This window comes from Mauremys reevesii, linkage group 6 (assembly GCF_016161935.1).
Source record: "Mauremys reevesii isolate NIE-2019 linkage group 6, ASM1616193v1, whole genome shotgun sequence".
NCBI classification, from domain to species: Eukaryota; Metazoa; Chordata; order Testudines; family Geoemydidae; genus Mauremys; species Mauremys reevesii.
The window spans coordinates 53803678-53820671 of NC_052628.1; positions in this window are offsets into that span (position 1 = coordinate 53803678).

A 16994-nucleotide genomic window follows, 5' to 3' on the forward strand; every position below is an offset into this window, starting at 1 on the left:
CATATGAAAGCTGTTCAATACCCTTAATCATTTTTGTTGCCCTTCTCTTTACCTTTTCCATTTCTAATATATCTTTTAGAGATGGGGCAACAAGAACTCTCTGCAGTACTCAAGGTATGGGCATACCATGGATGTGTAAAGTAGCATTATAATATTTATAATACTAATAATATATAATCTCTATCTCTTTCCTTATGGTTCCTAACATTCTGTTCATTTTTTTGACTGCAGATGTTTTCAGAGAACTATCCACGGTGACTCCAAGATCTCTTTCTTGAATGGTAAAAGCTAATTTAGACCCCATCATTTTGTATATATAGTTGGGATTATGTTTTCCAATATGCATTATTTTGCATTTATCAACACTGAATTTCATCTGTCATTTTGTTGCCCAGTCATCCAGGTTTGTGACATCCCTTTGAAACAATTTGCAGTTAGCTTTGGACTTACTTATCTTGAGTAATTTTGTTTCATCTGTAAATGTTGCCATCTCATTGTTTACCCTTTTCCCCAATCATTTATGAATATGTTGAATAGGACTGGGCCCAGTACTGATCCCTGGCAGACACCACTATTTACCTCTCTCCATTCTGAAAACTTACCATTTATTCCTACCTTTTGTTTCCTGTCTTTTTACCAGTTACTTTAAAAAAATATACCTAGCTCATAGAGTTGGAATGGACCCCAAAAGGTCCTTGAGTCTAGAACCCTGCCTTCACTAGCAGGACCAAGTACTGATTTTGCTGAGATCCTTAAGTGAGCCCCTCAAGGACTGAACTCACACCCCTGAATTTAGCAGGCTAATGCTCAAACCACTGAGCTATCCCTCCCCTCCTTGACCTATGAGAGGACCTTCCCTCTTATCCCATGACTGTTTGCTTTGCTTAAAAGCCTTTAGTGAGGGACCTGGTCAAGGGCTTTTTGAAAGTCCAAGTACACTATATCCACTGGATCACCCTTGTCCACAATTGTTTGAACCCCTCAAAGAATTCTAATAGACTGGCGAGAAATGATTTCCCTTTAGAAAACCTTATTGATTCTTCCCCGATAAATCGTGTTCATCTGTGTGTTCGATTATTCTGTTCTTTACTTTAGTTTCAACCAATTTGCCTATGGAGATGATGTACTTAAATTAGCCTCTTTTTCATTTAACTGTTTCTCTTCAGTTCCTACCTGTATTTTATCAACTTCTATCCTTCCTCTTTACTAGAATATAGTGAATTCCTGTTAATAGATCCTCCCCCTGGAGGGGTAACCTCAGTGCAAGAGGATACCATGACATCATCTGGAAGGAGGGTCCCAACTATGTGATTGTTTCTCTCCACTCGAGTTTGATGTTCTCCTTCCCCGAGACTTTCATCTTCCTCAACAGCACAAGGGCTGTCAGACTGGGGAATGGGACTCTTGTACTGTGTCCCAGAAAGTCTCATCTACGTACCTCTCTGTCTCTCTTAGCTCCTCCACTGAGCCACTGTGGTCTCCATCGCCCATACTCTGTCTCTGAGGGCCATGAGCTTCTTGTACCAAATGCACAAATATGCCACCTGCCCACAAGGCAGGTAATCATACATACTGCATTCAATGCAATAAACTGGATAGCCCCCACTCTGCTGCGGGACTTCTGCCTGCATCATTTTTGTTTGTTTGTTTGTTTGTTTTGGGGAGGGAGGAGATATTGACTAGCCTAAGTTTAGAGAATGTTAGGTGTATCTGGTCCTTATGTTTCCTCTCAAAACCGCCCCATCTGCTGCTCCTGTTCACTAGTTCCTATAGTCTCTTAGGAGCTGGCCTGTTCTCCCTGAGTAGCCCTGCACCCTGGTTAACATTTAACAGATCCTAAAGGTATCAGGACTAAAAGCCTAATTAAGAAGCCTTCAGCTTCTCCTCGCAGGCTCAGCACAGATCCTCAGCATAGATCCTCAAATAGACCACACTATATGGTACAGTCAAGCAGCAAGCACACAAGCAAGCAAACAAACAAACCGACAACAAACTCACCCCAAGAGTCCTCGCTCCTCCTTCACCCGGAGAACTCCCTTACAAAACTCCCCTGTTGGCTGCTCCTGTTCACACCTTTCACCAACAGAAGTTGATCCAGTAAAAGATATTACCTCACCTACCTTGTCTCTCTGGTATCCTGGGATCAACACTGCTTACTGCTGCTTACAAACAGGGAAGAATTGATAGAAGTAGAAGTGGGTGGAACCTGGGCAGCAGCGACCATGAGATGGTTGAGTTCAGGATCCTCACAAAAGAAAGAAAGGAGAGTAGCAAAATATGGACCCCAGACTTCAGAAAAGAAGACTTTGCCTCCCTTAGGGAACTGATGGGCAGGATTCCCTAGAAGGCTAATATGAGGGGGAAAGGAGTCCAGGAAAACCGTCTGTATTTTAAAGAAGCCTTATTGAGGGCACAGGAACAAACCATCCCAATGTGCAGAAAGAATTGCAAATATGGCAGGTGACCAGCTTGGCATAACAGTGAAATCTTTGGTGAGCTTAAACACAAAAAAGAAGCTTACAAGAAGTGGAAACTTGGTCAGATGACCAGGGAGGAGTATAAAAATATTGCTCAAGCATGCAGGGGTGTAATCAGAAAGGCCAAAACACAACTGGAGTTGCAGCTGGGATGGGAAGGGTAACAAGAAGGGTTTCTAGAGGTATGTTAGTAACAAGGAAAAGGTCAGGGAAAGTGTGGCACTCTTAATGAATGGGGGAGGCAACCTAGTGACAGATGATGTGGAAAAAGCTGAAGTACTCAATGCTTTTTTTCCTTGGTCTTCACAGACAAGGTCAGCTCCCAGACTGCTGTCCTGGGCAACACAGTATGGGGAGGAGGTGAGCAGGCCTCAATGGTGAAAGAACAGGTTAAGGACTATTTAGAAAAGCTGGACATACACAAGTCCATGGATCCAGATCTAATGCATCTGAGGGTGCTGAGGGAATTGGCTGATGTGATTGCAGAGCAATTGGCCATTATCTTTGAAAACTTGTGGCGATCTGGGGAGGTCCAGGATGATTGGAAAAAGGCAAATATAGTGCCCATCTTTAAAAAAGGGAAGAAGGAGAACCCGGGGAACTACAGACCGGTCAGCCTCACTTCAGTCCTTGGGAAAATCCTGGAGCAGGTCCTCAAGGAAACCATTTTGAAGCACTTGGAGGAGAGGAAGGTGATCAGGAACAGTCAACATGGATTCACCAAGGGCAAGTCATGCCTGACCAACCTGATTGCCTTCTATGATGAGATAACTATCTCTGTGGATATGGGGAAAGCAGTGGACGTGATATATTTTGACTTATCAAAGCTTTTGATACGGTGTCCCACAGTATTCTTGGCAGAAAGTTAAAGAAGTATGGATTGGATGAATGGATTATAAGGTGGATAGAAAGCTGGCTAAATTGTCAGGCTCAACAGATAGTGATCAACGGCTCAATGTCTAGTTGGCAGTGGTATCAAATGGAGTGCCCCAGGGCCGGTTTTATTCAACGTCTTTATTAATGATCTGGAGGATGGGATAGATGGCACCCTCAGCAAGTTTGTGGATGGCATTAAGCTGGGAGGAGAGGTAGATACACTGGAGGGTAGGGATAGGGTCCAGAGTGACCTAGGCAAATTGGTGGATTGGGCCAGAATAAATCTGATGAGGTTCAACAAGGACAAGTGCAGAGTCTTGCACTTAGGACAGAAGAATCCCATGCACCACTACAGGCTGGGGACTGACTGGATAAGCAGCAGTTCTGCAGAAAGGACCTGGGGATTACAGTGGATGAGAAGCTGGATATGAGTCAGTAGTGTGCCCTTGTTGCCAAGAAGACTATCAGCATATTGGGCTGCATTAGTATGAGCATTGCCGGCAGATCAAGGGAAGTGATTATTCCCCCCTATTCGGCACTGGTGAGGCCACATCTGGAGTACTGCATCCACTTTTGGGCCCACCCACTACAGAAAGGATGTGGGCAAATAGGAGAGAGTCCAACAGAGGACAATGAAAATTATCAGGGAGCTGGGTCACATGACTTATGAGGCGAGGCTGAAGGAACTGGGCTTGTTTAGTGTGCAGAAAAGAAGTGTGAAGGGGGGATTTGATAGCAGCCTTCAACTACCTGAAGGGGGGTTCCAAAAAGGATAGAGCTCGGCTGTTCTCAGTGGTGGCAGATGACAGAACAAGGAGCAACGGTCTCAAGTTGCAGTGGTGAAGGTCTAGATTGGATATAGGAAGGAAGTGAAGCACTGGAATGGCTTACCTAGGGAGGTGGTGGAATCTCCATCCTTAGAACTTTTTAAGGCCCAGCTTGACAAAACCATGGCTGGGATGATTTAGTTGGTATTGGTCCTGCTTTGAGCAGGGGGTTGGACTAGATGACCTCCTGAGGTCTCTTCCAACCCTAATCTTCTATGATTCTATGAACACAGCTACAACAGCACTTCAAATAAATATATTAGTTCAAATATAATTTGTTTTTAAATAAATTGTATAATTAAGGTTTTTTCAAAGTTTTTGCATTGTTTTATAAAACTTTAAGAACTTAGGTAGCCATGGGACTTCTATTCAAAGGGAGCCTAAAGTAAACCATATTGTAAAACTTGTTCTTTGGGGAGACTAGAATGTAAGACTTATTGGCATCATAGCTGACCATCTCAGAAAAGAAGTGATAGATTACATAGGGGTAATCAATTGGTTGGTAGCAATGATAATTTCCAGGAGGTGTCTGAGCAGCTTTGTTTCTGGATGAAGCTGGTATATCAGAGGACTTCAGCAAAGAGGGAAATGGGGGTTTAAATGATGGATGAGAATTCTTCCAAGGAAAGAAGAAGAGGAGATGACCAGAAAACATAGAAAGCCTGCCTCTGGAAGTCCTCCATTTCCTTCCTCTATGTGGAAGAAATGTCATCCATCGTTCAACCCTCCCCATCTCCTTGTCAGATTTTAAACACCAAAATGGTTCCTGATGTATTGTTTCTTTGGCCCAGACTTTCTCAATGGTGAGTCCCACATCCAAATTGGATGTATGGAGGATCAGAACTGCATCCATTCTCTGCATTCCCCAGGGGTGGAGGAAACGATGGTGCTTATCTATGTATATAGTCGGACTACATTAGAGCAGACATCCTTTTGCACAGAAAAAGGTATGCATATAAATATGAAGTGAGTGAAAATGGCCATGGTGATGCAGTTTCCAATCTTCCAAAATGGAAATTCTATGGGGAGAAAATGTGGGTTGCCATTGTTCTCACATGATATACCTCTCAAGGGGAATGACACTTGCCTGCTTCTTATTGTAAGGTTGTACTGTAAGGGATTCAAAGTGCCCAGAACTATTAACACCAGTAAGTGGAAGAGATGAGAATAGAATACATGGAGTGAAATCCTGGTCCCACTGAAATCAGTGGAGATTTTGCCTTTTACTTCTATTGGATCAGGATTTCACCTATGGACTTCTGTTGGCACTTTGCTCAATATCAAAAGGATTGCTTCATTATTAAATTCATGCCCTCCTACTGACTGGAAATCTAGCCTGGGCCAACCATATGGAGGCTCACTGGGGTATTGGAACATGTTCAGCACAATTTGCCTGTAGAATAGAATAGGGCTGAATAGAACAAAATGTTGAATAGAATAGCTCTTCAAGGCTGGAGCATTCTTAGTACAGATGGAATGTTCAGAGATTTTAGCAGCAGACCTCTAACAACCTCTACTGGGAATGTGGAAATGGTGGTTTGCAGAGGATTATGATTCAGATAAATCTGGGTTGATTTTCCTGGGGCACCTCTGTAACACCAGGACCACCCTGCCTAATTTCAAGTTTCTCCTCCAAATACAGTAGGTGCTAAGCTCTTCAGTGAAAGAACTGGTGGGGCAGAGGGGGAATTAACGTTGGCAAAACTCTCTTTTTTCCCCTAACTTCATTCTCAGAAATGGCTCTACAGTTTTTGGTGAAACTTTTAAATATACATGAAAATAGTTATAAGCAACCAAAAATAGATGCTTTTAATGGAAAGTATTAGGCAACCTTCACTATTAGGAGTCACTACCAGTTCCTCCAGGAACAAGTGCTTATTTGATCACGTATATTCTCCTTTCTTAGGAGGGCATCAGTTAGCAGCATGCTCTGAAGATCCCAGACTTCTGGGCTTCTGTTGGACCAGTAAGGGAATTAATTCGGAATTTAGAATGCCCTACTGAAAATGCCCTGCCTCTACCCTCATAGTGCCAACTAGTCAGCATTTTATGTTGCTGGGATTTCATCCTGGTAAAATTATTTTTTGGGGAAAAGATTAAAGGGAAGGTACTTTTGGAATGGCATCCAAAATCTCCATTGGTTTAATAGATTCTATTGTATATGTTTTATTATATATAGTATCTGAGCACCTTCCAGTAATGCATTAAGAAATGTGACTACACATCTGTTCAGTGCTCTTTGTTTTCTCATCTTCTCTTTAAGGGGAGAAGCATGTGCAGTGGACTTTCTAGTTTTGGTAGAGTGTATTTTTTGTGGTTATTAAATATACGTGGTACTGTGTATTTATGTGTGAGAAAGCAAGGTCAACGAAATACACCTTTCACTTGGAGCAGAAAGTGGGGAGCTTTGTCATGGTCCTTAGTTCCTGGGGGAGTTAATTCCACAATCTCAGACTGGCCCACAAGAAAGTTCTATCTCTCGCAGACAAGTGTGATCTTTACTGTAGAGAGTTCCATTGCATCAGATGAGTTTAATTGTTGACCGTTGTCTTTGTCACTGAGCTTTACATGATCTTTCAGAACTTCTGGGCTCATGGAATGCTTTAAAGATAAAGGGCTGAGACCTTGAACTTGATTCAAAATTCTATGTGAAGCTAATGTAGAAAGGTCTGATATGCTTCTAGTAACTTGTGTTGCTGAGGAGATGTGCTGCAGTGTTCTGTACTAGTTGAGATGGCTTCATGCCCAGGTATATTGCATTGCTGGAGAAGTGACAAAGATGTAGATAATTGAGACCAAATCATCACGGACCAGGATGGGATGGAGTCTCTTAGCTAACCAGAGATGATAATAGAATTACTAATGGAGGATGTTATGTGAGAGCTTGTGGTCAGTAAGGAATCCAAGAGCAGTACTAAACTATGCACTGACCTGACCAATTGTAAGTGTATACCTTCAACCAAAATCACTGCACTGTGACTGAAAACTATTCAGAATATTTTCCTCTGTCCACCAGCATTACTTCTGTCTTGCTTGGATTCAGTTTCAGTCAGTTGCTCTTCAGTTGAATGTATCCATGCACTGGGCTATTTTGATGGTAGTGATGTAGTATATGTGATAGAGGATAGGGAGAGTGTGTCATCTCCATAGTGCTGGAATGAGTATCCATGTTAGCTAACCAGTTCACCTAGTTGTTGTAAAAAGGACCAGAAAGAGGACTGATCCTTGTAGGAGTCCACAAGTGAGGGATCTCATGGTGAAGGTACAATTTCTTATCACTGCAGAGATAATACTCCTGTGAGGTGAATCTATTTGCCACTAGGACTATTTTTATTATGCACCCATTTATGTGTTCTATTTTCAATGTTGATAAGGTGCTCATTGCACAATATTCACCACATTCCTCAGAAAAACTGCCTACAGAGGGGGAACTGAGACAGAGAGAGATTGCAACCCAAGGTCAATGAGGAAGTCTGAGGTGGAGCCAAGACCTGAATCTATCTCCCTTAAATCCAGAGTCTTAACTACTAGATAAATTTATCATCCTGAGTTATCAAAGGCAATACTGGAAAGTGCTTAAGCATGACCAGTATAGAAGGAACTAATTCATCTGAATTTACTTTTCATCCAAAGTGTAGTATAATATAAAGCTCCTCCATAATTCTACCCGAGGCTACTGAGGGATATCCTTTTACTTGCAATTTCAAAGCAATTTCTTCAAGTCTTTTCAAGAATCATGATGAATATTTCAGAAAATATACTTACAGCTCTGCCGCTCTGTTTCTGTGACTCAGCTCCAAAGAGCTAACAAGTTCAGGTCTCCTTTCAATGGAACACTGGCTCCCAACATTTCAACAATGGGAATGTACATGTATTATACTGAAAGTCAGAGCTATCATCATTCAAACTTTTCCTTATACAACAGCACTACCTCAGCTTCTCATAAATCTGTTTGAGAAGGGAGGTAATGGAGCAATAGCCATGTTCTACTACTTTGGATAGTTTGCTAATAGCATGAATATATGGCATTTCTGCTACCTACTAGAATACACATCATACTCTACTATCAACAAATCTTTGGATTTGCTCAACTATTGTATAAAAGCATCTTCAATTAAATAACATGGAATGAAATGAAGCTCACAAAAGCATTTGGAGTAACATGAAAGTATCAAGATAAATCAGCACTGACATTTTCTAGCTCAAGTTTTTTTGTCTAATGAAGCATACTTGGAACTCTCATGACCCAGAAGCATTTCTAATCAATAATTTAAAAAAAACCACAAGGATTACACACACATTGGAAAGGTGTATTTCCTACTAAATCCTTCATACCTTTGACATTATATTTGCATTTGAAATGAATTCAGGTTTTTTTTAAGCCTGGAGCAGGATGAAGTTTCTGTCTGGGTACACACAGCCCCACGTGGTAGAAATAATTCTGTACATTGTTTTTCTAAATTTTCTCTTTGTTTATACATTATTTCTTAACCCCTCAAATTTGTTTCTCTTGCATGTAGACTTGCAATACTGCTAAACTGTGCCCACTTGCACGGCATGTTGTGGAGTAACATGCAGTGGCCAAAATTCATGGGGGGTCTAGGCATAGACCAAGGCAAGGGATCCATACTGATAGAAAGTCCATAGGAAAAATGTGGCTACAACTTCTCCTTTACTGTGAAGCCTGCAGCTGGCACAACCTCAAAAGAGTGTGATTCTACCTGGGGAACATGGTGGCTATGGCAACCAAGGGGGATTCACTGGTTAAGTGCATCTCCTCAGGAGCCTCTACTGTTAAGGAGCCTGCTGTTGGAGTGGAAATCTGTTCTCTCCCAGGCATTCTGCTGAGGAAGAGCAAAAGTGATTTGACCCAATAACTGTACATGTCCATGTGAAGCTATATTGCAGTCATACACAATTTCCTTGTGACCCAAGTCATACTTGAACTTAGGTTTTATGTATCTATCTGTGAGTGCAGGAGGATCTCCCACCTCGTCCCCTTGTTATTCTCCTCTCCACCATTCAAAGGGCAGGGGAATAGAAAATGTTCTGGAACAGATGCCACATAATCCATTATACATAAAGAATACTGCACCATTCCACTTACTACAAAAATGTGTTGCCTGTGATCAGAGCAGAATGGAATATAAATCCAAAGTTGTAACAAAGGAGGCGATAAAAGAGGAGTCACCCCATGTTTAATTTTTTGTCATAAAACAAATACTTGTAATTAAACTGAGACACTGCAAATGAGATCAAAACATAGTTTGAGGTAAAGAACCAAAATGTCCTTGCCAAATAATTGGTTTTTTTTCAATGTGGTGCATGATGATGTGGGGTTGTTGAGCTCCTAAAGTTGGGTGTTGCTATTAAGCAGGGTCTCAGATGCTGGTAAGCTGAGAGACTTGTGTCAGTCATTTACCATCTGGAACTACTTCATGACTTCATTATTCAAAACAGATCAAACATATTGCCCTTTTTTGGTGATATTCATTGTACATTTACTAAATTCAGAGATTTTAGACTTAAGGGCCTAATTTTTTAGGGCTGTTTTAACATCCCTAAAAAACAGCTCCGTGGACATTTCTCTAAAAAACATCCACAGTGCAGTTACAAAAAAGACTTAATATGATCTCTAGGGCAGGGTCCTGAGATATCATATATTACATAATAACATGAGGACTCCATGTCTCTAAAATTAAATTATCTGTTTATTAAGAAAAGTGTTAATGCTATAACTGCCACTGGCATTCCAACTATGTGCAAGCAGACTGACTTCTTGGAACCTCCTTCAAACTCTTCCTTCCTGAAACCTTTGCTCCTCCCTCCTAGTTCCATGCAGGTTGCTACAATGACCACTTGGGGAAAATTTTAAATGACTGCTGAATAAAAAGTGTGGGTTTATTACCCTTTGTAGTTGTCACCATAGTTCTATCATTTAGATTTTTTAAAAGTATTTTAAAAAGGTGTTAAACAGAAATTAGTCACGGTGGGGAAAAATAGTATGTGATCATACAGTTAAAGACAGCAACATAATATGCACATGGAGGTTGAATTAATTCTGGCATTTCTTAACTTTGAAGTGCTTGACTTTGCAGCCTTAATTGTTTTAATGTAGTTGTGTGTGTGTGTGTGTGTTATAATTATAGGTAGATAGATACACACACAATGAATAAGGAGCTACATTGTGATATATTGGTATTATTGATATCATCTAGGGAAGCCTGCAATACTCCTCGATAGATGACTGAGGGTATGTCTACACTTACCTCAAGAACGATCGATCCAGCTCTCCCGTCAACTCCGGTACTCCACCGGAGCAAGAAGTGTAAGCGGAGTTGACGAGGAGGCATCAGGAGTCAACCTACCACAGTGAAGACACCATGGTAAGTAGCTCTAAATATGTCGACTTCAGCTACACTATTTTTGTAGCTGAAATTGCGTAACTTAGACTGACTTAGCTTGCCCCTCCCCCCACAGTGTAGACCAGGCCTTAGTTATACAGGTAATCCCAAGCATATACCCATAAAGCCTTTATTTTACACCTCACTGTCATGTATTTTATATATGCCATGTATTTTACAGAAAATTATTTTAGAAATGTTTTAAAGAATTGTTAAAATGTTGTTGGTACTGATTTTTCTACCTTCTCTGTAAGGCTATGTCCCTTCCTATAAGTCCAACTTCGCAGGCCTCAGAGAGAAAGGAAAACTATGAGTAATAAATCTTAAAAACATCTACAAATAACTTAAAATAGACTTTGGTTTCAAAATAATGCTGTGATTTTAAGCTTCTTTGGGTCTAAACATCTACATAAAGAAAAAATACATTTTTCAGAGATAACACCAATTAATGGATGCGTCCGGGCTATTGCCATTTTTGCAGGGAGGGGTTTTTGCAGGTTGTACAACAGCATATTTGTACATTTTCACAAGTAACTTTATTACTAGTGCCCTTTTTGTGTTAATGGGAATAAGTGTGCCCTAGATTTTACTTTCTTCCTAATACAAACATCATCTAAAATTACAGTTTCATTTTATGCTGTTGTTCTTAAAGGCCATCTAAAAACTAGCCTGCTTTACTGAAGCATATCAATTACTAGTGCTTACTACAATTTGCAATAATTACAGTTTGTTTAGTGAGCTGGTTCTTAATTGCAGACACCGCTGAAAGAACAATTCAATGAAAAATAAAGTACAATTTCTGCAATCATTCTTTTTAGGCTAGAGGAAATAAACTGGTGGGGAAGAAATTGGTTTAGATAAGTTATCCTGGAGCATTTTCAAAACAGCTGGAACAAAGGCACCAAAGTGCTTTATTGTCCTGGTATAAATCAGTAGTAACCCCCTGCAGCTGATGGAGTTACACTAGTGTAAAGCCAGTGTAAACTGGAATAAACTCAGACGCATTGTGTCCAGTTCAAGAGACCACAAGTCAAGTTATTTGCTAACTTACATCCCATGCAATCCTATTGAAGGAAATGAGACTGCACTTAGAATGAATTAGGGCTAAATTGGTCCTAATGTCCTGAGAATTTCTGCCTTCCTGCAGAGTAGTAATAAGGTCATTTCAATGTGAGTAAGCGCGGCATCTGGCCCTAAATTAATTTAAATGTTGTGTTTGTTTGATTTCCATGCATATAAAACTGACAGAGTGCTAGTAACACTCATAGAAAAATTGAGTATTGGATAATATTCATAAAATGTGAATATTGAATTTGTAAACCATGTCATTGTAAACCTGATTCTAACAGTTATGCTCATTTGGTCAATGAATAGAACAAGCCATGTGACTTATGTATCTAATAAAAATGACCAACACAGATCATTTTTCAAATATCAGGTACTTGGAATGAATTCTGCATGACCAATCTACCTGCCAAGAGTTATCTGCAGGAATTAATGAGCGGCAGAATCTGTTCACTTTACTCTGACTGATCAGCCTTTTACTCTCACTGAAGTTACTTGTTGCAACTTCTGGTTTAATTCCAAGATCTTTCAAAAAATTTTTTTGCAATAAAACATAAATGAGAGAATGTGTCATCCCATCCTGGATGTAAGAAAACTTCCCAACAAAAAAATTAATCAAAATTGGTACATTTTGTTTAAAAATTCCCGACTAGCTCTAGAATTCAATGTAAGTAAGGCTGTTAGAAACTGGGCTTCAATAAATTGTTGCCTGACAATCTGTGAAAAAACAAACAAACAAAAAAGTCAAATAGATCATTCTTTAGGAATTATTAATCTATCTATATATTTTACATTTTCTCATCAATGTAGCTCTTGACCTGAAAAAATAAATGCAACACTGTGTTTAGATACATAAATCCTTATAATGGTAACATCTTTTTTTAAAAGTGCATCTAGTGCTCATGAAAGGTCCCCGACTGGCAGCCTCGGAAATTCTTGCGGTTAAACTCTATCCACAAAATAGGTACAGCATGGGTAGTGGTGGTGAAACCACCTTACCGTGTCCTGCCACTATACCGCAACCCTGACTGGGAGGGGATCACCACTCAGAATGAAAGGGTAGTTCAGTTTCCAAGTCCTTGGTCTCTCTAGTACAGCTACCAGTTACTGCAATTATAATGTGGGCACCTGCCAACTTAGAAGTGAACTATGGAGACCTCCAACTCATTTCAGATACACAATTAAGGAGCCAGCAAATGGCAATGACATTTGGTCACTATCAACCTGAGCTAGGTTTAAAGTATTGCCCTATTGGGGAAAGGCTCTATGTTCAATTATTCATCTTCTAAACTATCCAATCACAATTTAAATATAGTAACTTTACAAATATGGGATGTTGCCAGTTTACACATAGATTTGGCCTTATATAGTTTGTTCACTGTTAAACTGTATTTAAAAATATTTTAGTACGGTCTACTTTTAAATTGAAAATATAATAAATGGTTCATTAATTAAGGTAGCAACTTATTAGTAACTTCACAGATAGGAAGTGTATCCAAACCTGTCCCTGCAGTGCATTCCATCACATCTAGAAATATAACAAGAACAAGCACTTTTTTGGAGACGGAAGACTGCGGAGTGTTACACAGGCACTTCCAAGAATATGAGAATTTAGAAAGAATCCCAGCTCTTCAGAAAAAAATAAGTTGAATTGCAGCTGACAGGTAGCTGCAAAGCCACTGCTCACCAGTGATCTATTTCTGGGGGACAAAGTAGGGGGAAATCTCCCCTTCTAAAATACTGTTTTCCCTGGTTCTAAACAGTCAATAACTTCAAATCTAGAAAATGTATTTTTACCCTTCAACTGCATATTCCATGGTTCCATTTGTGAAATGTGGGCCAAATTCTGATCCCCTCACTCATTCTGAGTAGCACCTTACTCCCCAACGAATCCCACAAAGTTCAATGAGACTGCCTCAGAAGTAAGGCACTACTCACTCTGAGTAAAGATTACCCAATCTGGTTCTGTATTTTGACACACTATTTGCCCCAGAAAACCTTTGTGTGGCTTTCCCTCCACTGGGAATTTTGCAAATAAATCACTACTGATCACCAACTTCCATATAGTAAATTGATAAAGTCTGACTCAAGACTATTAATGGAAGGGAGGTTTCTAATGTCATTGCAAAGTGTCTGCATGACTATAAGAGAACGTCTTATCCACTGATGTATTATCAGGCTTCTCTGAGGAATTGTACTGGAGTACAGAAATTCAGATACATAAGATACAGGATTTGTTAGTTTAAATTCTTTTATCCTTATCTGTTGAAATTGCTTGTATGCAATTTTCAGTAATCATGAAAGAAAATCTAAGACTGGGGGAAAAAATAAAAAGCTCAATATTGTTGTGTAGGTGGTTTTGATTACCGTTGGCAGCAATTTAAAATGAGATGCATTTTCCAGAAGTAAAGACCATTTTACTCAGGGGAAATACATGTGATACAAGAATAAGACCTTTGACTAATGATGGGCAAATATACTTAAAAATTTGGGTGCTTATTACAAGCATCTCCAAACCTTTTGAGGTCTCCCTTATGCTTCACTTCTCCAACATAATAGTCATCCCTTTACGTACTTCCTCCTCAGAGATTGCCTGGGGGTTTTCAGATGGGTCTGCAAAGTATATTTTTTTCTGTCCCTCCTTCCCCCACAACATTACTGACTTCTGGCCCTCATTTATACCACCCTTCTTAGAGACAGCCTGAGGCTTTTGAGAAGGTTAGAGAAATGATTTTGCAGGGACAGCATCTCTCTTGCCATAAAAAAGTGTGCTAGGGGCAGGGGACTTTAAGTCTTGTCCCTAGCTTCTTGCTGTCGTAGTGAAATCCCTGATATCTCTGCTGGGGTCTCTGCATGTTTAAAATGTTTTGAAAGGGATGACAGGCCAAATAAGGTAATACTTTAGGAACCTGTAGATCCTCAGATGATAGAGGGTATTGTTCATGTTCTAGGGAATTTTAGCCCATACATAGTACTTTACCCCCTCCATTATGAATTAACTTTATTATTTTATTTTTAAATCACTGATTGTGTGCTTGACACTGTCCAAATACATGAATAAAGACAGAGGACCAAAAATCTCTTGGTCAAATTCAGTGGTGACCTAAACTTTGCTATCTGTTACCGTCTGGGTCAGACGCTCAGCTGTTGTACATCCATGTAATTCTATTGGCATCAGCTGAAGATCTGACCTTTTGGGAGTAAGTGGTTCAGAAAATTGATGTAAATGTCAAAGTAGATTAATCTGCAGTAATCTGGCATTCAGTGGATGTGCAAAGCTTGTGTAACTTTCCAAATGACCCTCCCATTGGCTGCTTTTCTTGCTTTGGTTCAAGGAATATAAGTTGCACTCATTTTGCACTCCCACTAAATACCAAAGTCAAACAGCTTTGCACTTACAACTGCACACTTCTGTGTCTTGACCCAGTAATACTGGTGTGTAATTTACACCATTTCACATCACTGCTGAATTTAGCCCCATGTTTTGTATTTATTTTTCTCTTTTAAAAAGATACAGCGTGTCGAAGTGTAAAGGCATCTTCTCATCTACACTGGTGTCAGTGGCTACAGTGTGTGCTCTCAGGAGTTTCCAACCTATGATTCTGATCCTGCAATCCAAGTGGTTAGACCCTAGCATTACAGGATTGGGTCCTAAAGGTATACAGGTCTAATAAACGCTGTTCTGATCCTATAAGAATCTAGAAAAGTGAAACCCATATAAATGGATTGTATAATTATTTTGCATGTGGTCTTACTATTTTGTTTATTTTGTGTGTTACAGTCCTTACTGTTTCCTGTTTAGATGGGAATAAACTATCTGGAATAACTCAGAGTAATCTGTGTTGGTAATAATCTTCCAGTCAAGGTAGCTTTCAGCGATGGAGGGTTGCAGAACATGGGAAGGATTTGGTGTTTGTGCATGCATAGAGTTACAGTAGTTTTTGATGTCGAGGATAAAGTCAACTGATAAATTTCAGCTTGCGGTCCTGAGGTAATAGCCAGGAAAATGGACTCTCACTCTACAAACCATTATAAAAGCTTCATAAGGTATGATATAAAATATGCACATCTGAAATGGCAGTATATATGTCTTGGGTCAGACTGGGTCACTAAGGCACTGGCCTAAATAGGGGTGAGGCAGAGTTGCCCAACCCCATTCTGGTTGACCCAAAAACCTAGATCTGAACATTCCTGAACTGCAGGTGGGGTGAGTGAAGATTCTCATTTCAGATTTAAATTTTGCAGCTCAAGCTTATCTCTACTTATAGCTACAAATGGAGCTATTTTGGATTGGTCCAGTTATGGAGCCCTCACAAAAGCTATCTCAGCTGTTACAGCCTTTCATCTTTCTCTGACTTCTGGGCACCCACTTAGCTTAGGTATTTCTAGGAAGTATTAGTTAGATATAGATATAGATATGTTTCTTTATTAAATGGTTTTAAATACATGATACTGTTTTAAATAACCCTGGCTGATCACAGTTGTCATGATTGGAGAAGCATCATCTTGAAGATATGCTTAGCGTTTACTATAAGCCTATAATATCAAGAAAGGATCTCAACGGGAAGTTTTAAGAATACTTCATCTATCAGCATGGCACCTTCATTAACAAGATCAAATACACTTTATAGGACATTAATGCAGTCATCATAGTATTACCCCTTTTGCACTGAGTGGTTATCCCCTACTTGGAGTTGTTTTTGTTAGGAGGAAAAATTGATGATCAGTCAGGTATTTCTTTGATGCAATCCAGTTTATTTATAAAGCATGCACACAAAGAACTGTTTCACTGAACACAGTAGGAATCAAACAGCAGGAGACATTTTATTTGCTCAATATTCAAAGCCCAAAAGCAATGCTTCTTAGCTTTCTCTCAGGGTCATACTACAAGTGCTTCTCTGGCTGTCCTTGGCTTTCTGCTACCTTCTGTCTGCTTCTGAAGTATTTCTGACTGCATCTTGCACAGCTCCATCAAAAAGTGACAAAGAGTCCTGTGGCACCTTATAGACTAACAGAAGTTTTTTACAGATCCAGACTAACACGGCTACCCCTCTGATACTTAGCTCCATCAAACAACACCTAGTGAAAACCCTCCACCCACATTGCTCAATTGTTGACTGGCCTTTCATATGACCTGTGGTTAGGGTGTTGCCTCCTATTATTTAGCTCCTATTGTTGTTCTATCGGCTATCTTACTCCAAAAGGAGCTTAACTTCATCTTATATTTACCTTGAATGATGGGCAGCTGTTATGATAACCAGCTTCAGTGAAGTATCACCTAACCCCAACCACAGTAATATTCTAGTTTTTCCATTTGCAGACAGGCATACAATATAAAGAAATCC